This window comes from Saimiri boliviensis, chromosome 1, assembly GCF_048565385.1.
Source record: "Saimiri boliviensis isolate mSaiBol1 chromosome 1, mSaiBol1.pri, whole genome shotgun sequence".
Taxonomy (NCBI): domain Eukaryota; kingdom Metazoa; phylum Chordata; class Mammalia; order Primates; family Cebidae; genus Saimiri; species Saimiri boliviensis.
The window spans coordinates 282,414,542-282,439,718 of record NC_133449.1 but is presented as its reverse complement, the minus strand read 5'-3'; the positions used below and the strand labels follow the sequence as shown (position 1 = coordinate 282,439,718).

Below are 25,177 nucleotides of genomic sequence, written 5' to 3'. Positions count from 1 at the left end.
TATTTGTGCATTCCCAATATTGGGTGCAAGAGCCATGTACCAATGTATTGCTTTCAATGTAAATTACTGCAGCCTTTTTACTGCTATTCCATTAAAGTCAGGATGTCAGTGCTTGCCATCATTAGTCTGGAAGTTGAGAAGCAGCTTTTCTGCAGACAGTAAGAACAATGGTGTCTACATTAGAGAAATATATGATAAGGTGACAACCTTTGTGTGAAAAAAAATTGGTTACAGTTTAGTAAAAAAGAAGTTTTGCAGCCACCTTAGATTAGATCCTTTGGATAATTTGTTGAAAGCACAATGCCTGAGAGAGGGGTTTAAGTAAATATTTCCAAATTGCTCTTCAAAGAAGGGAACAGCAGACAAGAAAATTTTAGAAACAGTAAAATACTTTTTTAAAAAAAAAAACTTAATTTTAATAAAAGAAAAAAGTGAGACACATTTTAAGTCTATTTTCAAAATACAAAATAGTCATTATTTGTTAATTTATTTAGTTGTTTTTATTGGATGATATTTTGAGTTTCCCAGAAAGTGAAATCTGAGGCAGAGATCTTCAGGGCTATTAGTGCACTAATCACATAATCCTAGAGAATACAGAGATGGGTCAAAAGACTACAAGGCTAAAAGATGAAGGCCCAGCACTAAGTGACCAGTTATTGAAGTCACAGATATGCACCATATTAGCCATATATAGTACATCTCAGAACACCAACATGGAGAAGAAAGCGAGTTGGATTTATCGACTGGTTTTTCTCTTCCGTTGGTAAACGACACATGTATTAGGTCATTTTCATGCTGCTGATATGGACATACATGAGACTGACAAGAAAAGGAGGCTTAATTTGACTTATAGTTCCATGTGGCTGGGTCGGCCTCAGATTAATGGCAGGAGGTAAAAGACACTTCTTACATGGAGGTGGCAAGAGAAAATGAGTAAAATGCAAACATGAAAACCCCTGATAAAACCATCAGATTTCGTGAGACATATTCACTACCATGAGATCAGGATGCGGAAACCACCTCCATGATTCAAATTGTTTCCTATAGGGTCCTTCCCACAACATGGGTGAATGATGGAAGTAAAATTCAAGATGAGATTTAGGTGGGGACAAAGCCAAATCATATCATTCCACCCCTGGCCCCTCCAAATCTCATGTTCTCACATTTCCAAAGCAATCATGCCTTCCCAATATTCCCACAAAGTCTTAACTTATTTCAGCACTAAGCCAAAAGTTCATAGTTCAAAGTCTCATCTGTGACCAGGCAAGTCCCTTCTGCCTATGAGCCTTTAAAATCAAAATCAAAAGAATTACTTCCTGGATACAATGGGACTACAGGTATTGGATAAATACAGTGATTCAAAATAGGAGAAATTACCCAAAACAAAGGGTCTACGGGCCCCATGCAAGTCCAAAATCCAGTGGGGTAGTCAAATCTTAACACTACAAAATGATCTCCTTTGACTCCAGGTCTCACATCCAGGTCAAGCTAATGCAATAGGTGGGTTCCCATGATCTTAGGCAGCTCCACCCCTGTGGCTTTGCAGGGTAAAACCTCCCTCCCAGCTGCTTTCATGGGCTGGCACTGAGTGTCTGCTGCTTTTCCAGGCATACTGTGCAAGCTGGCAGTGGCTCTACCATTCTGGTGTCTGGAGGATGGTGGTCCTCTTCTCACGGCTCCACTAGGTCATCCCCCAGTGGGGATCCTGTGTGGGGACAGGCTACATTCCCCATCATTACAACTGGTCACAGATTGTAGTAATATTCATCATCTTTTTCTTCCTTTTCTACAAGTTCTAGATTCCTCTGTCATGGTTGATACTGAGTGTCAACTTGATGGATTGAAGGATGCAAAGTACGGTTCCTGGGTGTGTGTGTGAAGCTGCTGCCAAAGGATATTAACAGTTGAGTCAGTTGACTAAGAAAGGCAGACCCAACCTCAATCTGAGTGCACACAATCTATTCAGCTATCAGCAAGGCCAGAATAAGAGCAGGCAGAAGACTGTGGACAGTCTAGACTAGCTTAGTTTTCCAGCCCACATCTTTCCCACTTGCTGGATGCTTCTGCCCTCAAACACTGGACTCTAGGTTTTTCAGCTTTTGGACTTTTGGACCTTTGATCACAGACTGAAGGCTGCATTGCCTGCTTCCCTACTTTTGAGTCTTTGGGACTTGTATTGGCTGCCTTGCTCCTCAGCTTGGTGATGTCTTATTGAAGGATTTCTCCTTGTAATCATGTGAAACAATGCTCCTTAATAAACTTCCTTTGTATAAGCATCCATCCTACTATTAGTTCTGTCCATCTAGAGAACCCTGACTAATATACCCTCAGATTTGGTGAGTAATTAGTTTAGTCTGAGTTGCTGCCTGTTAAGGATGTTAAGACCTTAATCTCACAAGAGACAGAATTCTTCATTACTGTGACCTTAAATATGCCTATTTCGAATATTCCTTGAAATGTCCAAGGGACGCCTGGAATTTAAGCTTCTTCAGCTTGTCACTCATATAACCCCATTCCAAGTTTGAGTCTCACATTTCTTTTCCAGAGTACCCCGACTTTGACATAGGAGATCTGTGAAGACTTCACAGGTCTACCACTTTTCTATTTTGAACCTTGGCTTGATTTTCAGCATAGACTTTTCTGTAGCTACAGAAGATCATAATCTGCTTAAAAGTTACCTAAGAGAGCCGGGCGCGGTGGCTCAAGCCTGTAATCCCAGCACTTTGGGAGGCTGAGGCGGGTGGATCACGAGGTCAAGAGATCGAGACCATCCTGGTCAACATGGTGAAACCCCGTCTCTACTAAAAATACAAAAAATTATCTGAGCATGGTGGCGCGTGCCTGTAATCCCAGCTACTCAGGAGGCTGAGGCAGGAGAATTGCCTGAACCCAGGAGGCGGAGGTTGCGGTGAGCCGAGATCACGCCATTGCACTCCAGCCTGGGTAACAAGAGCGAAACTCCGCGTCAAAAAAAAAAAAAAAAAAAAAAAAAAAAAAAAAAAAAGTTACCTAAGAGACCTTATGTGCTCCTCAATATACATTTAGCTGAATGTTGCTGCTCTGAGCCTAACATTTTAATTTTTTAAAAATGTTCCAATTAAAGAAGGCCAGCTTGTCATCTTTACTTATTTCTCCCATACAGGTCAAGTGTCCAGCAAATGGGCATTACAATGGCTTACTTTCCTATTTACACCATCCTTATTAAGCCCAAGTAAAAGTCACAATAGTTGTACTCCATTGAATGCCAGCCTTTACCACCAAACACTTACCTCCTTCACTGAGATCCTTAATGCTCAGCTTCTTAGTAATTCATGTGTGGACTCCGATCCTTAGGATCAACTTTCTAGGGCCATTTCTGATTCTAACTCTCTTCACATAGGTTATCTACAAAGTAGAGTGTGAAGTAGAGGACTTATGTGCTATTCTTTTACTAAGATGTAAAAATCCAAGGAAGAGTAAAGGTCAGTGATACAATGCTGAGCTGTTTAATATATTGCTGTGTCCAAAAGAACCTGCATAAAATGCATTTCAGAACTCTCAACTGAAATAAACTCTAGAATAAGAAGCATAGGACTCTGAAGTGTAGCAAGGCATGTCAGGTGGTGACTTGGTAAAGCAGGCTGGACCCCTCGTAGATTGGCTTACTACAGCAACATTTGGATTAAGAGAGTGAGAGGAAAAAGGACATCAGAAATGGTACAAAATAGGTGTCCCATAGAGTGGCATTAAGTTACAGATTTCTACATTGCAGAACCAAAAACTGAGTTGGATTATATGAGGATGAATATGATCAATATTTTATTAAAATAAATTTAAATCTCATCCCAAGGCATTCTCCAAGTAGGATGGATGAAGTGGAACAGTTATTTAAATGTATTATTATTATTTTATTTTTTTTTATTGCATTTTAGGTTTTGGGGTACATGTGAAGAACATTGAAGATTGTTGCATAGGTACACACGTGGCAGTGTGATGTGCTGCCTTCCTCCCCGTCACCTATAACTGGCAGTTCTTCCCATGCGATCTCTCCCCAACTCCTCACCCTTCGCTGTCCCTCCCCTATTTCCCCCGACAGACCCCAGTGTGTGATGCTCCCCTCCCTGTGTCCATGTGTTCTCATTGTTCAACACCCACCTGTGAGTGAGAACATGCGTGTTTGATTTTCTGTTCTTGTGTCAGTTTGCTGAGAATGCAACACCATTTGTTAAACTGGAAATCCTTTCCTCATTGCCTGTTTTTGTGAGGTTTGTCAAAGATCAAATGGTTTTAGATGTGTGGCGTTTCCTCCGAGGCCTCTGTTCTGTTCCATTGGTTATAAACGCATTTTTTTTTTTTTTTTTGAGACGGAGTTTCGCTCTTGTTACCCAGGCTGGAGTGCAATGGCGCCATCTCGGCTCACCGCAACCTCCGCCTCCTGGGTTCAGGCAATTCTCCTGCCTCAGCCTCCTGAGTAGCTGGGATTATAGGCACGCGCCACCATGCCCAGCTAATTTTTTGTATTTTTAGTAGAGACGGGGTTTCACCCTGTTGACCAGGATGGTCTCGATCTCTTGACCTCGTGATCCACCCGCCTCGGCCTCCCAAAGTGCTGGGATTACAGGCTTGAGCCACCGCGCCCGGCCATAAACGCATTATTAAAGAACTTTCTTATTCAAAATACCTGTGAATAAAAATGAAGAAAGATGGCTACATGGAAGATTTTATTAGAAAGTATAGCTTCTACACACATTAGAATAAGTTACACCAAAGAAAGATAGCAGGTTAAATGAGAACAAAAGAAGGACATTATTTTTTTTTAGAAACCTTGTACAATGTTAAAAAGTTTATGAGTAGACTATATTCTCAAATAGTGTTATGTTAAAAAAATACAATAATTCAGCCAGACTACCAATTTAAATTTTTATTTTGTAAATGTATAACATTAAACAAAAGAGTGAAATTCCTCCAGATTTATAGAACTAGAGCGCAAAATTATATATTACAAATTGTGGGACTAATTGTGTTTACATTTAATCAGTGTTAAATGATGAATATGAATAAGGAGATAAAATATCACCTTTTAAATTGTATTCTTATGGCCATACTTTAATTCTATACTGACAACTAAATATAGTATTAATCCCCCTACTTTGATTGTATGTTTGCCAAAATTATTAGATTATTTGTTTAATGTTAACATTCTACTTCTGAAAATAAACACAACAGAAAATTTAAGCAAAGAGAGAAATTAAAATAAAAATGTTTCTACAAATATCCATGTAGAAGCAAGCATGGCAGAGAAGAATGCTTACAGAGGAGAAAATTCTCATCTCCTGGACCACCCTGGATGGTTCTGTGTAAACCAAGCACAATTGACTAGGATTCACTTGCCCATGAAATCAAAGAATTTTTTATCCTATTTTGGAAGCAACAAATTATATGATTAAATGTTAGAAGTTATCAGCTCTCTTAAAAATTCTGTTACTCCATAATTTATATCTTATCATTAAAATTTCCAAAAGCATTTGTTAGTCAGAAGATCTCTCCAGACATCGTTTGGTACTTTAGCACATGGCAATACTATATATGTCAAACAGAAAAAAGTTAGATCTCTATCTCTATTACAACCATGACTCAAACCTTATTTATAGGAGAGTGGAGTAGGTACATTCTAAATCCTGCACTTTAAACACAAACATCAGTGGAATCTGAAGATATTACATGATGTAAGTTTTTACCAATTAAATGTATTATGGTGGAATCAGAATATTATTTTTTCTCTTTTAATAATCATTAAAAATGAAAGTTCCTTATTATAAAATCTTTCTAAATATAGACTTTCACTATCCTTTGCCACTATGCAGTCAAATGATTTCAGGTAACAACTTACATACATCTTATCTAGAATATAGGATGTAAATTATCACCCTTAATGATGTAAGTGACATATTAACACAAAGAACACAAATGAATTAAAATCAAAAGACACATTTCCTAGAGAGAAGACATTCTTGAGGCTGTTAGCTAAGTCCCATGGGAGAGAGTGAAGGCAGGAATAAATGCAGAAAAACAGTGTAAGGGATAAGAAAAGAGAGTTGCCGCAGAGTCAAGGGAAAAGTCAGAATCAAAGCAAGTGGGGAAGAAGCACCTGGATTTCTCCCCTGAGTATCTTAACCACGTGTTAAAATATCAATGTTTGCACTGATGGTGTCAATTATAATTTGACGCCAAGCATTTTAGGCTTATTTCTTGTCTCTTTCCTTAAAAATATTAACTCTGTTAGGTTGTCTCAACACCCATTATTATACAACTCACTCATTTATACACTGAAAGCCTCTGAACTATTTTTTCTTCCATTTAAATTTTCTCTCGCAGTGGAGGCATACAAATAGCTCACCTTTTTGCCAAATTTGGAACAGTTTCACACGTGGCTTCTCTTCCAGGTCCCTGAACGAGGGGTTTGAAAAAACGTGTTTATATTCATGAGGTTGGCCTGAGTGGCTTCCTGGACAATCCTCACCTCCTTGTCACTCCATTGTTTGAATGATCCTTCCCATAGTTCAGGTATGTTGGGAGGAAGATGAGCGTCCTTCAGGGATTGTTATCCACCCTACGCTGTGGGCTTTGCGAAGAAAAGATTCCATCCTCCCACTGTGATCGAGATCTAAGTGGATAATAGGTAGAAGCTTTAAACCTTGGGATGCCTGAAAATCTGATGCAGACTTTATCTGTGGGGAGGACTGAAACGCCTGGGAAAAGAAGGTAGCTGTGAAAAAAAGAGAAGACAAAATGCATCAGTGAAGATGTCTGGACTTCCCATGATGCTGGGCACTGTAAGGCACTGACCTTGCGACTATTAGGAAAAAGCCCCCCTGTCACAGGCATCAGTATTGTTTGGATAGGTGTATGCAGAAGGCTCTGAATCAGGTCTTATGCACAGATGGGTGTGGGAAGAAAGCATGTGAATGGAGGAGGCAGGGGATGGGTCTGAGAATGTTACAAGCAGCTCAGGATTCGCATATACAATTCCCATGTTCTTCTGATAGGGACATGAAATCTTCCTGTTGTTAATTGTAATGGGATTCCTTGGCACTCACATACTATTGCTGCACGGAATACCTTGAATTAAACACATTACTTAGGCTTTAATTTCTATCTCATATATTAGCAGAGCATTATAATTTATATCAGATATTTGAAATTGTATGTCCGTGTTAAATTTCACTTTATTGGCTATTGAGTAATTAAATTGATTAGGAATTTTTTAAATCACCACGATGATTTTATAAGCTGATTGTTATTGCTGTTATCATAATATTTTTAAACTACTCCCATTAACACATATTTTAGAAAATATAGTGAAATCTCAAAACAATTGACCTAAATAAATCTAGTGTTCATTAAAAATCTCAAACGTGGAAAACCTTGTGGCAAGGAAAAAGTTAGTAGCAGAACAGCGCTCTTTTGCTTTTTAGAACTTACCAAATTATAAGTATTACTCAATTTGTATTAACTGAAAGAATTATCTGTATCTTAATTTTAAGTAACGTTTTATCCTTTTATGCCCAAAGCCTCTGCATTGAATTGCACACATTGCTACAAGCTCCCTGAGATATATTTTGATTCAAACTCTATGTATCGATTTTTGTCTTAATGGTTATGCCTGATCCTATGCTCATCCCTGAACTGATTAGCACCATAGAGGATGAGCGTGATGATACTGGCACCTTGATTGGACTGTTTAGCAGAAGGATATTTAACGCTGAATAAAGGACAGAAGTTCTCCAACAAGTACAGTGACTAGACATGTAAGGATGTGAGTGGGAAAAAGAGGCAATCAGGAGTGATGGTGCTGTTTGGGTAAGTGCTCTAACTTCTGGTCTCCAAGCCAATAACCTACATACCAAGAATTCACCAAGAAGGTCACTTGTTGCCACCACCATTAAGGAATGAAATAGCAGAGGAACATAAGGAATAAAAGATACATTACACATTCGAAGTAGGAATATTTCACAGAGACAAAGCCCTGCTGCTTTGGGTAAGCACAATAAGGTCCTATTCATGTTAGGACTCTTAAATAACTGAGGCTGGGTGCGATGGCTCACACCTGTAATCCCAGCACTTTGGGAGACCGAGGCAGGTGGATCACAAGGTCAAGAGATTGAGACTGTCCTGGCCAACATGGTGAAACCTTGTCTCTACTAAAAATAGAAAACTTGGCTGGGCATGGTAGTGCATGCCTATAGTCCCAGTTACTCAGGAGGCTGAGGCAGGAGACTCGCTTGAACCCAGGAGGCAGAGGTTGCAGTGAGCTGAGATTGTACCACTGCAATCCAGTCTGGCAAGAGAGCAAGATTCTGTCTCAAAAAATTAATTAATTAATTAAAAAATAATAATAATTGTAAAGGACTCAGAAAGAAGGTAGACATGGAGCAGATAGAAACAGCAGTAAAGAGCATGACCCCAGCACAATTCTAACATTTAGTTAACAATTAGTTAATTGTTCCAAAGAAGCTAAGATTAAGCCTTCCATGATTATATGAATATAAACGAGTATATAGGTACATATTTTATGGTAGAATAATAGTTCAACTCTAACTGAAGAAAGAACAACTTAATTAGGATAATAAAAGAGTTCCATTTCCTCAGCTATTTAAACCACTATTTGAGTCAACAGACAGCAATCTACTTTTTATTTCCTAAAGGACAGAGCATGTACTTGACAAAGGATCTTTGATCCATGAAGCAGTTAGCAAAGTTAACCTTCTGTCCTCAGAAAGAGAGAGTCTACAGATTGTCTATCAAATAGAATAAGTAGATGGGGCCACCCACTCAGTAATTCATTTGCCCCAGCTAATCAATGACTTTTTTTTTCCTCTCTAAGAGATAGAGGAATATGTATAGTCAAGGCCAAAATACTTTTTTTCAATATCAAAAGCATACTGCATATAAAAGTGGATGATGCACATTAAATGACATATTTCTATGGCTTTTAGTTTCAAGAGTACTTTCTTGTGCTCTATTTGACCTTACATCTCATAGTCACAGCATTGCTATGACTAGCAAATGGTCCTTTTTTATTGCTATAATCATCGAGGCTATACCATATGCTTTCTAACGGATGAACATGAAAATAGTAAAACTAATTATTTAAATTAGTTTCAGGGATACTGTTCTTGGCATAGAATAGACTTCATGAATCTTTTGCAGCTATTTCAACTCACAATGTGCCAGCTTCTGTAGATTTAATTCTCAACCTATCCTATATTTTCTTGACCTTGACCACTTATTAACATTTTATGATTCTGGAATAGTACTTACTCCATAATGACCATACTCTTTTATGATCTATTGTAATAATAGATTACAAAATTATTTTATAGGATAATATATTAAAATCCTCTGAATTTCTAAAAAGCCTTTGAGCAAAATGTGAATAGGTCTAACAAGGTAAAAGAAATGACTTTGTTCAGTTTGCTTAAACTGCGGTTTGTCTCCTCAGAAGGGGTACCCGGCTTGGCAAAATCTATCAGCAATATAAAAAGACTCTCCTCCTCAGCCCACAAATGGCCAAGCTCTAGCTACAGGGTGATAACAGGGATCAAGCTCTCTGTTTATAGGAAAAAGCTGTTTCCAGAAAGGATTCCCGATGCAGACCCCAAGAGACCGTTCTTGAATCCTGTGCAAGAAAGATTTCCAGGCGATTCCATAAAATGAAATCAAGTTTATTAAGAAAGTGAAGAAATCAAAGAGTAGCCAGTCCATAGGCAGAGAAGTACTGAGGGTTGCTGGTTGTCCATTCTTATGGTTATTTCGTGATCATATACTATACAAAGTGTAGATTACTCATGAGTTTTCTAGGAAGGGGTTGAACAATTCCGGAAACTGAGGGTTCCTCCCATTTTCAGAACATCTAGGGTAACTTCATGATGTTCACGTGGTATCTGTAAACTGTCATGGCACTGGTGAGAGTGTCTTTTAGCATGCTAATGCCTTGTAACCAGCATATAATGTGCAGTGAGGATGACTAGAGGTCACTGTCATTGCCATCTTGGTTTTGGTAGATTTTGGCCAGCTTCCTTACTGCAACCTGTTTTATCAGCAAGGTCTTTAAGACCTGTGTCTTGTGCCAACTTCCTATCTTATCTTGTGAGTTAGAATGCCTAACTCACTGGGAATGCAGCTCAGCAGGTCTCAGCTTTATTTTACCCAGCCCTGACTCAAGATGGAGTTCTTCTGGTTCAAAGGCCTCTGACAAAACCATTTCCTCTTATCTCTATCCTAATAATTCAGATGTTAATGTTACATAAACATTAAATTTTCTTTTGTTTTCAATGTAAAATTCATTTGATACTTCATGATACTTATCCAATTTATATACTACCACTAGCATTGATTTTTTAGCAATTCCTATGAAATGAACATAAATCTTAGATCCAAAACGATTTTTTTTCTGCTTTCATGGTTTGGTTTTCAGTGAGTAAAATGAAGTAGGTCTGAGAATATCTCTGGATAAAATGGAGCAATAAAGCTGTTAATCATGTTTGTGGCAAACAGAAATGCAAAGCCTCTAAAATTATTGGAAGTCTTACATCTGAATGAGCATTAAGATGAAGTAGATAGAGGTGCATAAAATATTCCAGAGGCTTTTTACTATTATCTTCATTAGGATTCCAGCTTAATGCATACTTTATTGTCCGGAAATTCATTTCATTTGCATTTTAACTGGGTTTTAGTCAAGTTAATCCTTTTTCTTCCCTTGCTAAGAAACTATTTTGCTACTACAGCAAAATACTGAAAGAAGAGAAAGAAATTGAAAGTCTACTTAGACTAAAATGTAAATTTGTCATAGTGTACTAAAGTGAAGAGATCACTATACCAAGTTCACTAGATCACATTTTTTGACTCCAAAAATTGTCTTGGGTATTAAAGATTAAGCCCCTATTAGATGACAAGGAATTTGATTCATTTATGCTAAAGATTTAATATCAAAGAAGATTCAGTAAAAATCAACATCTCATTTTTACAGGAATGAAAGCGATAAAGCAATCACACATTGAGAAGTATGCAATTAATTTTCACAACAAACTCTGACATCTATACCATGCATCATTTAAACACTGTGTCAATAAAAGAGCCATTTAAATCGTATTTTGAAAATGCATTCAGTTCAGCAGTATATTGGCCTAATGGAAAGACCAAATATTTTTTAATTGAAAAGAGTAAGTTCATGTCCTAAATCTTAATAGTTTTAGGTTCACATGGAAATAAAATATTTTTGTTTATGAGTTAGTTTACTAAAATAACAATGTGCTATAGCTCCTTAATAAAATGGCCCCTTCAGGTAAATAGACATCTTAGAAAGATCTCAGAAGATGAGAATAAAAACAGGCCAATAACATGGGGGCAATAGACAATATTTCATCATTATTTATTTTGAAATATTTAAAATATATATAATTACAAGATAGAAAATAGCATTTAAGCATACCCATACTGTGTTTATTAAGATCTCTAAGCTTTCTTTTAATATTATTTTAAAATGTGTGCTGTTTCTCAAGTAGATATAAAATATTGTTTCTCCCTCACTAAAACTTGAGAGATAAGCTACTCCTACCTTAAGCCATCATTTCAAGTTTAGGATGGCTTTCTGTGATGTTTGTGAACAGTGGATGGTCTGTTGAAAGTGTGTTGCTTTTATTTACTATCTTCTTTTAAAAAGCATGTGAGCTGTCAATTATTTCAACTGTTTACCAATAAAAGTATTGTGGGTGTGGTGGCTCAGGCCTGTAATCTCAGCACTTTGGGAGGCCTAGGAAGGTGGATCCCTTGAGGTCAACAATTCAAGACCAGGCTGGCCAACATAGTGAAACCCCATCTCTACCTCAAAATACAAAAATGAGCAAGGCATGCTGTCATGCACCTGTAGTTCCAGCTACTCAGGAGGCTGAGGCAAGAGGATCACTTGAATCCGGGAAGCAGAGGTTGCAGTGAGCTGAGATTGTGCCATTGCACTCCAGCCTGGGTGATGAAGTGAGACTCTACCTCAAAATGAACAAATAATGTGGTGGCTCACGCCTGTAATCCCAGCACTTTGGGAGGCTGAGGTGGGTGGATCATGAGGTCAAGAGATCGAGACCATCCTGGTCAACATGGTGAAATCCCATCTCTACTAAAAATACAAAAAATTAGCTGGGCATGGTGGCGCGTGCCTGTAATCCCAGCTAGTCAGGAGGCTGAGGCAGGAGAATTGCCTGAACCCAGGAGGCGGAGGTTGTGGTGAGCCGATATCACGCCATTGCACTCCAGCCTGGGTAACAAGAGAGAAACTCCATCTCAAAAAAAATAAAAATAAAAATAAAAATAATAATAATAATAATAATAATAATAATATATAGGAGAGAGTGTAAGGGAAATCCTACATTGTTTCAAACCTATAGTTGCCCTACGGAAACTGAGAAAGGAAAATGATTTGAAATGATTAATAGAAGCTAAACAGAGAGTTGTTTTCACCTTTCTTCACTCCTGTTGATTAATACTAGACATGAAGTCCAGAATTGAAATGAAAACAAAAACAATCCATCCACTGAGACTTTGGTAATCTTTATGACACAACTGACTTTCAGTACACTCTTGGTGATGAGATTAAACACAGTTCTTATTCTCAAGTCTAGCTCTGTTTCTACTGGAGTTGATGGAAACATTTATTGGCTTGAATCAAAGTATCCTCAACTTAATTTATAAAAAATGATTTTTCATAAGTTAATCATGGAATTTATAAAGACATTCATCTCCTTGTATGTTATTAAGTTAATTATTACAACATTTTTGGTTGTTAGGATCTATATACTAGGTAAAAAATAAAATTCCCATTGAAAAAAATAGAAGTATTTTATTCTTACTTTAAGTTGATGGCATTGAAAGTGTTTTTTATCCATGTATCTCTGCAAGATTAACACTTTACATGGATTTTTTTTCTTTTTCTTTCTTTCTTTTTTTTTTTTTTTTTTTAATACAAGGTCTTACTGTGTTGCCCAGGCCAGAGTGTTATGACATGCTGCAACCTCAACCACCCTTGCTCAGGTGATTCTCCCACCTCAGCCTACCATGTAGCTGGGTCTACAGGAATGCACCACCACATGTGGATAATTTTTGTATTTTGTGTAAAGATAGGGTCTTGCTATATTGCCTCAGTGTCTCTAGAACTCCTGAGCTCAATCCATCTACCAGCCTCAGCCTCATAAAGTGCTGAGATTGCAGGTGTGACACTGTGCTTAGCCTTATATGAAATTTGCATCTACCTTTTATTCTAAAACTTTGTTTGACCCTTAATCTAACCTATTGTCTCAAAACTTTCTACAAAGTAAGAATATGTTGAATAATATCCTCATGTATCTTTTTAGTATGAAATCTTGAAATGAATTTCATAAAATTAGGTCACTATAATTCTTAAGGGATTAGATTAAAAAAACAGCAAAAGTAGTAATACCACAAAAACAGAGATTAGAATAAAGTAAATGTCAAAAATTAATAGAAAGTAAAAAACAGAAAATAAACATGTAATGGAGCATACATGTTAACAAAGTCGAATCTTATTCAATAGAAAACTAATAAAATGTCAAATCTATACAAAAGAGAAAAAGAGAGACAGAGACACAGAACAAAACTACAAAAAAATCAAGAATAAAAAAGACATTGTTACTAAAATCAATCACTAGTATTAGCACATCTATTGACTAACAGACATTACAGGTATTAAAATATAAACAGAATAGGATAAATTATGCCAACATTGCAAATCTAGACATAATAAAAACATATCTACAAAAAAATTAACCTTCAAAAAGAGATGAAAGAAGAAATAGGAATGATACATTGATTAAAATTAAAGTAATTGCATCAATAATCAAAATAATCAGTAAACCTTAGTAATACAAAGATAATAAGTCAACTTGTCTCTGTTTACAGAAAACATGATTTTATATTTAGAAAAACCCAATATCTCAGACTTAAAACATTCTGAACTGATAAACAACTTCAGCAAAGTCTCAGGATACAAAATCAATGTGTAAAACTCACAAACATTCTTTACACCAACAACAGACAATCAGAGAACCAATTCAAGAATGAACTCCCATTCACAATCACTACAAAGATGATAAAATACCTAGGAATATAGATAACAAGGGATGTGAAGGCCCTCTTCAAGGAAAACTACAAACCATTTATCAAGGAAATCAGAGATAATACAAACAAATGGAAAAAAAAAAAAAAAAAAAAAAAAACTATCCTTGGCTGGGTGCAGTGGCCCAGCACTTTGTGAGGCTGAGGCAGGCAAATCAAGAGGTCAGGAGACTGAGACCATGCTGGCCAACATGGTGAAACCTCATCTCTACTAAAATACAAAAAAATTATCTGGCCATGGTGGTACATGCCTGTAGTCCCAACTATTTGGGAGGCTGAGGTAGGGGAATTGCTTGAACCTGGGAGGCAGAGACCACAGTGAGCCAAGAACATGCCACCACACTCCAGCCTGGAAACAAAGTAAGACTCCATGTCAAAAAAAGAAAAAAAAATCAATTTTCATGGATATGAAAAATCAATATCATGAAAATGATCATAATGCTATTCCATCAAACTGCCATTGACATTCTTCACAGATTAGAAAACTCATTTTAAATTTCATATGGAATCAAAGAAGACACCATATAGCCAACACAATCCTAACCAAACGGAACGAAGCTGAAGGCATCACCCTACCTGACTTCAAACTGTACTACATGGCTACAGTAACCAAAACAGCATGGTACTGGTACTAAAACAGGCATATGCAGCAGAACAGAGACCTCAGAAATAACACCACACATCAACAACCATTGATCTTCAACAAATCTGACTAAAACAAGCAATGGAGAAAGGATCTCCTATTCGGTAAATTGTTCTGGGAAAACTGACTAGCCATATGCAGAAAACTGAAACTGGACCCCTTCCTTACACCTTATAAAAAATCAACTCAAGATGGATTAAAGACTTAAATGTAAAACCTAAAACCATAAAAACCCTAGGAGAAAACCTATGCAATACCATTCAGGACATAGGCATGGGCAGAGACTTCATGAAAATGCCAGAAGCAATTACAACAAAAGCCAAAGTTGACAAATGGGATCTAATTAAACTAAAGAGCTTCTGCACAGCAAAAGAAAGTAGCATCAGAGTGAGCAGGCAGCCTACAGAATGGGAAAAATTTTTTGCAATCTACCCTTTTGACAAAGGTGTAATATCCAGAATTTACAAGAAACTTAAACATATTTACAAGAAAAAAAATCAAGCAACCCCATCAAAAAGTGGGTGAAGGATATGAACAGACACTTCTCAAAAGAAGACATTTACACAGCCAAGAAACATATAAAAAAGCTCAACATTACTGATAATCAGAGAAATGCAGATCAAAACCACAATGAAATATGTTAATTATGCCAGTCAGAGCAGTAATTATTAAAAAGTCAGGAAATAATAGATGCTGGTGAGGCTGTGGAGAAATAGGAATACTTTTACACTGTTGGTGGGAACATAAATTAGTTAAACCATTGTGGAAGACAGTATGGTGATTCCCCAAGAATCTAGAAATGGAAATACCATTTGACCCAGCAATCCCATTACTGGGTATATACCCAAGGGAATATAAATTGTTCTACTATAAAGTTATATGCGTGTGTATGTCTATTGCACAATATTTACAATAGTAAAGACATGGAACCAACCTAATGCCCATCGATGATAGATTGGATAGAGAAACTATGGTACATATGCATCATGGAATACTATTCAGCCATAAAAAGGAATGAGATCATGTCCTTCACAGGGACATGGATGAAACTGAAAGTCTCATCCTCAACAAACTAACACAGGAACAGAAAACCAAATACTGCATGTTCTCACTCATAAGTGGAGTTGAACATTGAGAACACATGGCCACAGAGAGGGAACAACACACACCAGGAGCTGTTGAATGGTAAGGAGTGAGGGGAGAGAAGGTAGAGGATAGGTCAAGAGATGCAGCAAACCACCACAGCACATGTATACCTATGTGACAAACCTGCACGTTCTGCATATGTATCCCGTTTTTGTATTTTTAGAAGAAATTTAAAAAAAAATATATCAGGCCAAATATATTCAAATAAAGCTTTAAAAAACATTATTATAAAAATGAATCATTATTAGGTTATCAGAAAGAACAATTAAATAATCTGAAATTAAAGCACCAATATTAGCTTCTCAAGGAGAAGAACTTATCCAAATTTGAAATCAATAGAGATATTTCCAAGTCTTTTGGAAAAGGCTGAGCCTAGTAAGAATCCAGTGAAAATTCGACATTAAGGTGAATTTGTCTTTATAATTGAGAAAAATAACCCATGAACTGCAAAATGGGTCATATTATTGCATATCTTACTTTCAGATAAAAAAAGTAAAACAAATATCTGGTATGTCAGAGATACCAACCAAACATTTGAAAACGTGTAATTTTTAAAAAATCTAAATTTCTTTTATATATTTTTTTCTCTTTCTACATTAACGTTTTCCTAACTAAACATTTGATATACCATCAGGCCGGGCATGGTAGCTCACGCCTGTAATCCTAGCACTTTCGGAGGCCGAAGCAGGCGGATCACTCGAAGTCAGGAGTTTGAGACCAGCCTGGCCAACACAGTGAGACCTCATCTCTACTAAAACTACAAAAATTAGCTGGGCATGTTGGTATTTGCCTGTAGTCCCAGCTACTCGGGGGGCTGAGGCAGGAGACTCGCTGGAACTTGAGAGGCGGACGTTGCAGTGAGCTGAGATTGTGCCCCTGCACTCCAGCCTGAGTGACAGAGCGAGACTGCATCTCAAAATAAATAAACAAATACATAAGCAAACAAATAATTTATGCGATTTATGAGCATTTTAATACTAATTTCATAGCCAAATACACACAAAATGGAATAAATTTAAATAACTGCCTGAATTTTCTCTGGGCCAAAAAATCTCTTCAACAAAAATATAAATGAATCCTTCCAACAAAACGAAGAAAAATAATATTTACATAGTTGGAGCAAGATGACTGAATGGAGGAGCCTGACATTCCTACCCCCATCTAAAGGACCAAAACAACAATTAAACCACCACATTTAAACTGGAGTGTTTGAGGGAGAGTGATGGAGGACAGTGTTGGAAAACTAAAACGCACAGAGGAAGGAGACCTTTAGGGAGAGTCTGATGAAGAAAAGGAAATGCCCTCCCTCTGCCACATCTACTTCCCAGTCGGGTTCAGCTCAGAGAAAGAAGGCACTTTCCCCAGGAAGGTAAAGGTAGGCAGGAGGCTCCCAGCAGCCGAATTAACTTGCAAACACCTGCAGTCTTTGCTAATGGAGAATCCTGTGGTCTCCACAGGCACTCAGCTTAGTTTTGGGAGCTGTCATGCAGCCACAGCTGCACTGCTCCGGAGAAGAAGCCTACGCTGTGCCCCGCTCCTCACTCCATGACTGAAGCTGCAGCTGTACGGTGTCATCTTGAAACCAGAGTCACAGCTCAAGTGCATCCTGCTTCAGGAGCCAGTAGCCACTACATCTTTCCATTCCTGAGTCCATGCTAGCATGACACCACATTCACACATAATAGTGCACTCACTGAGCTGCTACAGCTTCCTCTACCTAGAGAACAAGCTGTCTAGGAGGCGCTACGTCGTCCATATGCTAGAGACTGCAGACCCCAGCCGCAGGGATCATAGGTCCAGCAATCTGGAACTGGAGCCCACATGGTCCCCTGTCCCGAAGAACAAGCAGTTCTGCCCAGAGAAGTTGTGTCCAGATGAGTGCATGCTCATCAGACAGACACACCACCCCTAAACCATTGCCCTTACTTGATCATCACACAAGGTATACACATATGGAAACATCACATTGTACTTTATACATATATACAATTGTTTTGATTAAAATTTTACAAAGAAAAAATATGTGCGTTGGATTACTTAAATCAATTAAAGATTGATATTATAGTCATGAAAAAGGAGAAAAGAGTAATTAAAAGAATTTTAGAATATTTTTTCCCTATAAGGAATCTCATGGAATCCAAATAACACCTCAAATTCTTGATATGAGATACCATAAAGGTATTCAATATAAGAATAGAAGTTTCTTACTATATGTTCCTTAATGGGATAACACATATTAATTATCTTTCTATTTATGTTCAAAGTGAATGAGTGAACAGTGACGCTGGTCAGGAAATCTGAAACGAGGCTTGCAATTTTGCATAGATATCCTCATGGCATTCATAGTGAATGCCTGAAACAAGATTGCAAGGCTGCTGCTTGTTAGCAGATTTTACAGTGCTTTGGTGGTGCTGGTGGTGGTGTGAGAATAACGTACTGCAGAGTGAAAGGACAGTTGCCTCACACAAGTTCTAAGTCTAGTTTGTCACTGCCTCCTTATTAGATGCCTAATTCTGCTCCAATTCTGTAGAATGCATGGTGGGAAATACAGTATAGAAATTTGGGATCTGAAGAAATTAAACATAAGATGCCTTGACATCTAAATAGCGTATAATGCAATCATATATGATTGTATAGTTTTTAAATATCAGTAATTATTAAACTTAGTGACTAAGAATTCAATGCATATATAAAATCACCTAAATTCCAATCAGAGAGTAATACAGTTCCTGGCAGGATTGATTCAACATTTTATTATCTTATGAAAGAGAATGCAAAACTATGACAGCCAAAAATAACCCAGTAATTTAGACAGAATCGATGTCTTATTGCCCATAAGACCTCATTTAGAAAATTATCTCAATCTCTTGTCTATTCATGTAGCTGGTATTTCTAGTAATCAATTTTCTGGGCACCTGGGTAGCCTATACTTCTCAGCCCTCCTGGACTCTTGGAGTGAGTGGAACATATGTTCAGTAGTCACTAATGGCCTGCAAGCAGAAGTGACCTGTGCCATTTGCAGCACAAGCCATTTAATAGAAAAGTGTGAATTATCTATCCTGTCTATTTCTCCTTAGTGGTGTCCAAGAGTACATATCTGAGATGGAGGAAGAGCAAGGTAGAAGCAGCTGTACCATAGAAGTATAACATGGAAGGTGCCTACCTAGAATGTTACCAAATCTAGAAATACCCCTTTGCTGAACTGAGACACTGATATATCTTTTTGCATATAGCCTAGTATATCTTGATTAATCAAATGGATCAATTCCAAAAGATTTATTGCAGTCTCACAATTTGTCTTCCACACTCTTGGGCCCCCACTGTGTTGAGATTCAATATACTGCAACAAGTATTAATTTTGTTGCTAAAATGATATAAAGCATAACCATCACAAAGGGCATTCTTTATAAAGGACAATGTTTATGATGGAACATCCAGAACAAATTATGGTGATGACACAAGGTTGTTTTCAGGTCTGTTGCCATCCCAGTACTTACTGAGCTATAATGTCTTCTAAAACCTTGAAGAGAATATCCTTCTCCATGCTTTATCTATTACAATGGTTTCTGATCATTAATCATGAAAAACATCTATGATAGCAGCAGACTAATACGGTGATTTTAGTGATCCGTAGTACACAAATGCCACAGAATGTTCAATAGATAAACTGTCTAAAGGATCTGTCTGTGACAGATTTTGAATCCATCAGTCTCTGTGTGTTATTTGCTCAGCTCTTGAAATATGATCAGCCATTACCTACAGTACATCTGCCTTCATAGTCAGGAGCACTTCCATTCCTCGCCCTCATTGTTCAGTCTCTAAAGCACAGGGACCCTGATTTTTTAGCCATTAGTAGAAAAGCACACAAATCTGACTCGACAGTAACAAGTATGCCTCCAGTGAGGCTGTTTTCTCTCTGAAAAATCAATAAGTTTGATATGTAATTTAACAGACTAAATTGTGGAAATATTTGGTGGTGAGAGCATTTCCAAATTTCTTGTGTAATATAGACAGAGATTCTGCACAAGCAGAGATGTCACTGAAGAAATGTGCCTCTTTTTACAGGAAAGTTTAGAAAAAGTTGGACTAGAACATTACTGCTATGTTTTGATTTTTTTGAAGAGTGAATGTTCCTTTAAAAAAAGACTCAGAAAACAAAGAAAGAGAGTCTTGGAAAAAACTTGTCATCATCATTTGTCCTCAGCTATGGGAAAAATAAAACAAAAAGATAATCAGCTGAGCCCTGTAACCAGATTTGGAGCCACATCATGAGCCCTTAATCAGAGTTTTCAGGATACAACATGAGGGTTGGAAGGGTGCAGTGTCTCACGTCTGTAATCCCAGCACTTTGGTAGGCCAAGGCGGGCAGTTCACAAGGTCAGGAGTTTGAAACCACCCTGGCCAATAGGATGAAACCCTGTCTGTAATAAAAATACAAAATTTAGCTGGGCATGGTGATGGGTCTCTGTAATCCCAGCTACTAGGGAAGCTGAGGCAGAGAAATCATGTCAACCTAGGAGATGGAGGTTGCAGTGAGCCAAGATGGTGCTACTGCACTCCAGCCTGAGTGATAGGGTAATACTCCATCTCAAAAAAAAAAAAAAAAAAAACCACATAACAAAACACCAAGAAGGTTCTTTAAACTAGTAAGTGTTCCTTGCCCATTTTGCATGGAAATAATCCTCGCTTTCGAAACAGAAATTTCCATCCTTAGGAAAAAAAAAACACAATTTTTCATTCTCCCCATAGGAAGGAGAATAAAGAGATGTCATAACTCTGTGGCCTTGCTATAAACTTAGCAGCCAGCACTGCTCCTTGAAGATGAACAGGCAATGAAAGAAATGCAATATTGGCTACTAGCATGAACCTATTTGTAGGCCAAGTGGCAAGTTCTTATCTTGTGACTCAATTGATGATAAAAGACCATCCATCATTGTTGGACAAAGCAAACATGGGGTTTTACACAGGGTTCCTGTTGTAATTATTCATGTGTTAAGATGTGGTTCTTTTGTTTAGATAAACCATCTAACTACTAGCTAAGAGTTTGGGAAATGGTCTAGTTTCAAAAGAATGTCCTGGCAAAGGTCAGACAGGGTAACAAAAAAGATTGAACTGAAGTAGATGGCTTTAATTTTTACAGAAATTGAATGAGTTAGAAAATTAAGCAAAACTTTGATAAGAACATAGATATAAAACCTTAATCTAACAACATTGGATATATACATAGATCTTTGAAATCATAACTTAAATGTAAACATTCCACAGCTGTAGTCAAAATCTTTAAAGTATTCCTCAGAATTAATTCAAGATTAATTCTGGGTAGGTGAGTATTGAGTATGCAGTGAAAAGACCTCAATACTTGTAATAATCAATCAATCAATCAATCAAACAAGGTTTTAAAAAATCTAGGTCATAGAAACTAATATGTGAAGTGACATGACTATTTAAGCAAAGAAAATCCCAGAACCCTGGGTAATATGGCATTTCTAACTAAAATAGATTAGAGAAGCTTTGGGCTTTTAAAAATAGCACAATGGAATTAAGGTAAATTATCTCAACTTCAAAACTATGCCAGGAAACTACTGAGAGAAACTCATAAAGCCAGGCTTATGTCATGACTCAGCTTTCATTGCATTCATTATTTGATTATTAATAATTTTTTTATATAATGCTTTATTCTAAAATAGATTTTAAGTGACTTAAAACATAAAAGAAAATGGCTGGTCTTAAATCTAGGTGCAGAAGATGGGCAAATACGGGTTATAACACATCAGCATACAAAATTTTAGGTATACATCTGGGCACATTCAGTAGGTGGATGTTTTGTATCTTAGCTCTAGGCTTTCTGGCAAGCATATCAGAAATGTTATAATTCATGCAATTCACCATATTCATAAGATGAAAATAAAACTCTTTGCCCTGTAGCATTATGCTTTTTAAAACTAAGAGTCAGGAAGAATTTCTCACAAGAATCTTCAAGTAGACATGAATAATGTAAGAAAAACTGTGCTCAAAAGACTTGATAAGAAATGGGTTGATGAATATTAAATTTCAAGTGTCTTTGTTCTGCAGACGACTATTGTTAATAATAAGAAGTTATAAAATTCAAACAGAGTTGGAATGGCCTCAAACAAGTAGAGTGCATTTGATTCTGTTCTTTCCTCTCTTTTTCACCTGAAGATCTCACATTAGTTCTTAGGTATGATTAGTGGGTGAAAGATAAAATTTTCCTATCACTCTTGTTTGAGCCCCAAACAATGGGTCTCCCCTGATTGAAAATCCTTAGCTTTATTGACAGTTCAAATATATGTAACCTGGAATCTTTAAAGAACAATGAGAAATGCTAACCTAAGTTGGTGTTGTCTCATATCACAAACTCATAAACAGTGTTTGGAAACTTAAGCAAGTTGCATGGTTTTAAAGCTTTTGCAATGCTTGCAGAATTATTTACAAAAGTGTATACTAAAATCTCATTTATCAAATTTAAAATAATCTGGAGCATATGAATATGTTGCTGTGGCTCACTGTTTCCTTTTGAATGGAAATCTGCTTTGCACTAGTCAACACCATGAAATCAATAAGCACCAACAAGCCTTTGTCTCCTCTAATTCCCTGGGAATCCATGAGGCCACAGCTTTTGCAATGACTACATTTGACTCTTCTAATGGCGAATGTCTCACGGCATTCTTTCTTATCACATGTCTCCTAAAACATGTAAAAGAAAATGGATTATCTTAAATCTAGGAGAGAAGATGAGCAAATGAGAGTTGAGACAGATCAGGTTACCAAATGTTACGCATAGATCTAGGCACATTCAGTAGGTGACTGCTTTGTATCTTAGCTCTCGGTAAGCCAAGGTCTAGATAACTTACCAATGATAACCTTAACACTAGTTTTGCAAAACTTTTTGCAAAACTGACTTTGAAATTTACTTAAGCTTCCCTAGCAATCACCAGAAATTTACTTTTTCTTAGAAAGGAAAACGAAAGGAGAAAGAGCGAGAAAGATCAAGAAAGAAGGAAAGACAATCTCTTAAGCATTATGTTCAAGTAGATCATTAGGTCTCTTCCATCTCACCTGGGTTATCTGTCATCTTTTACATTATTGCAAGAGATGGAACATTAAAAACTTGCCAAGTTGAGAAGCCTGTATCCAAACATTGTTCCAGGCTTTTGTGTAATGTGAGGCTAGAGAATAGAATTGACCTGTCTCAAAGAACATATAAATCCCAAACTGGATGTTCTAAATGCTAACTCTATCTACTCAAAGTCTGAACATAAAAAACATTACTAACCTCTCACTAGAAAAGTAATGAAATTATTTGAAAAACACTGTTTCACTCTCCACACTAAAGTTAGGTTGGCTTCAGGGTTATGCATTTCTAGTGATCCATTTTAATTAAAAAAAAATTAGTAAAAAAAACTATAAAATAAATTATAAAAGTGACTATATATTAATATAAGAAAATAAATTACATTATAAATTTTTAAAGGCTCACAAATTAATAAGCTACATAAAAAACATATTTATTAATTAATTAACCCCATAAAAATTTTTATATTTGGTTATATACTCTGATCATGCTCTAATATAAAAATATTTTATGTGTCTTTAAAAAAGAGAAAAAAATGTTTAGCCTTTCCTCTAGTATAGTTGATATATTCTTATTATTAATATTGATGGTTTAGGAAAGTATCTTTGAAAATCAATTTTTAATGCCATATAACTTTTTAGAAATGTTGTCAAATGTGAGGAAACTCTATCAAATATTTATGATATTTGAACTATAAGATTTCAGGTTATTTCAAAATTTTTTCTGCAGTGACTGATCTTAAGTATTAACTTATCAACTAGGGTGTCTTTAATATCTTTATGGAAATAATACTTTATTTTATGTTTACTGTATTGGTATTATGTTTCAAAACAACAAGAAATGTACATTTTCAAGATATGTGCTTATGATATTTTAGATAAATGAATTAGCAAAACCTAAGACCTTGTATATCAATTCTTATCAAAACTTACTTCTTCCTCTTAATCCATTACTACATTTAATATTACCTGAAAATTTTGCTTATAACTTGCTTCTTAATATCAAAATATTTCTATTGATTTAATAACATATTTATCACTATTTCCTCACAGTCCACCTATTTTGTAATCTAAATTTTTTTTTTCTCAGCTCTTCAACAAGAAAAAAATTGATCCAACAGAAATGAAACCCTCTGTAACTGTCCAAATCAGGCATCTGTTATTCCTCGTGTGTTTTATTAAAGCATTCTGAAATGTATTTCAAATTGCAATTGAATGACATTTTTGAGCCACATAAACTTTCTGAATAAAATTTAGCATTTTATTTGTGTTTGGATTCCACTTATGAGATTTTGAAAATATGTTTTAGAATGCTTAAAATGATTTTATACCCATATTGCAAAGTGTGAACAGCTTTAAAAGTGGGCAGATTATCTCATTACACTTATAAAAAAAATCCAAATTGGCAGCTAGCTGAATTTGAAATAAGAGTATACAAGAAACTGCAAGGTAGTAAGAGCTGACGAACTTAGGTTGTAGGGACGTAGCCTTTTCCCTGATTAGATTCAGACCCGTAAAAGCACATATTATACAAATCCTTGGTGTCACGACTTTATATGAGTCAGAAGTCCAGGTCATAAATGTATTTCTGGAAGACAGCCCAACATCAGGAAGGTTGGCAATAACTTAAAAATATATAGATGTGACTCTGAACATGAATATATTATGCTAAATTCTAACTAAATGTATCCCAAATCATCTTTCCCTAGCTGGATCACAGAAATAACTCTAGCCATTTCAAAATCTCTCACAAGAGGAAAAGTATGCAGGCTAGAAGCAGTAGTTCTAAATAATTGTGGTTAAAATACGTTAAACATGCATGTTTTAATAAAATGTGACCACAATGCTAGGATCGTTTAACTTCACAATAAATATGCTCCAGGAGGTGAAGGGTCAAGAACAATAAGACATATAAAAACAAGAGAAATCTCATAAGCAGGAGACAGAAATGAATGTGGTCAAAACTGAATATATTTAAACAATATACAAATGTGAATTAAAGATAATTGAAGTAATCCATGAATAGTCTCTAGATTTTTTTGTATTCTGAGAAATTTCTACTATGGTGTTTAAAATGATTCTACATTACCCATGTGCCTAAATTTAGCAGCCATTATTATTCGTATTAGAGTT

The 25,177-nt window shown here is 36.4% G+C and overlaps 1 pseudogene; it reads left to right on the top strand.

Moving 5' to 3' along the window:
* LOC101046296 (60 kDa heat shock protein, mitochondrial pseudogene) overlaps positions 1 to 17,505 on the top strand; it is a 32,232-nt pseudogene extending 14,727 nt beyond the window's left edge.
* Positions 17,506 to 25,177: the final 7,672 nt, after the last annotated feature.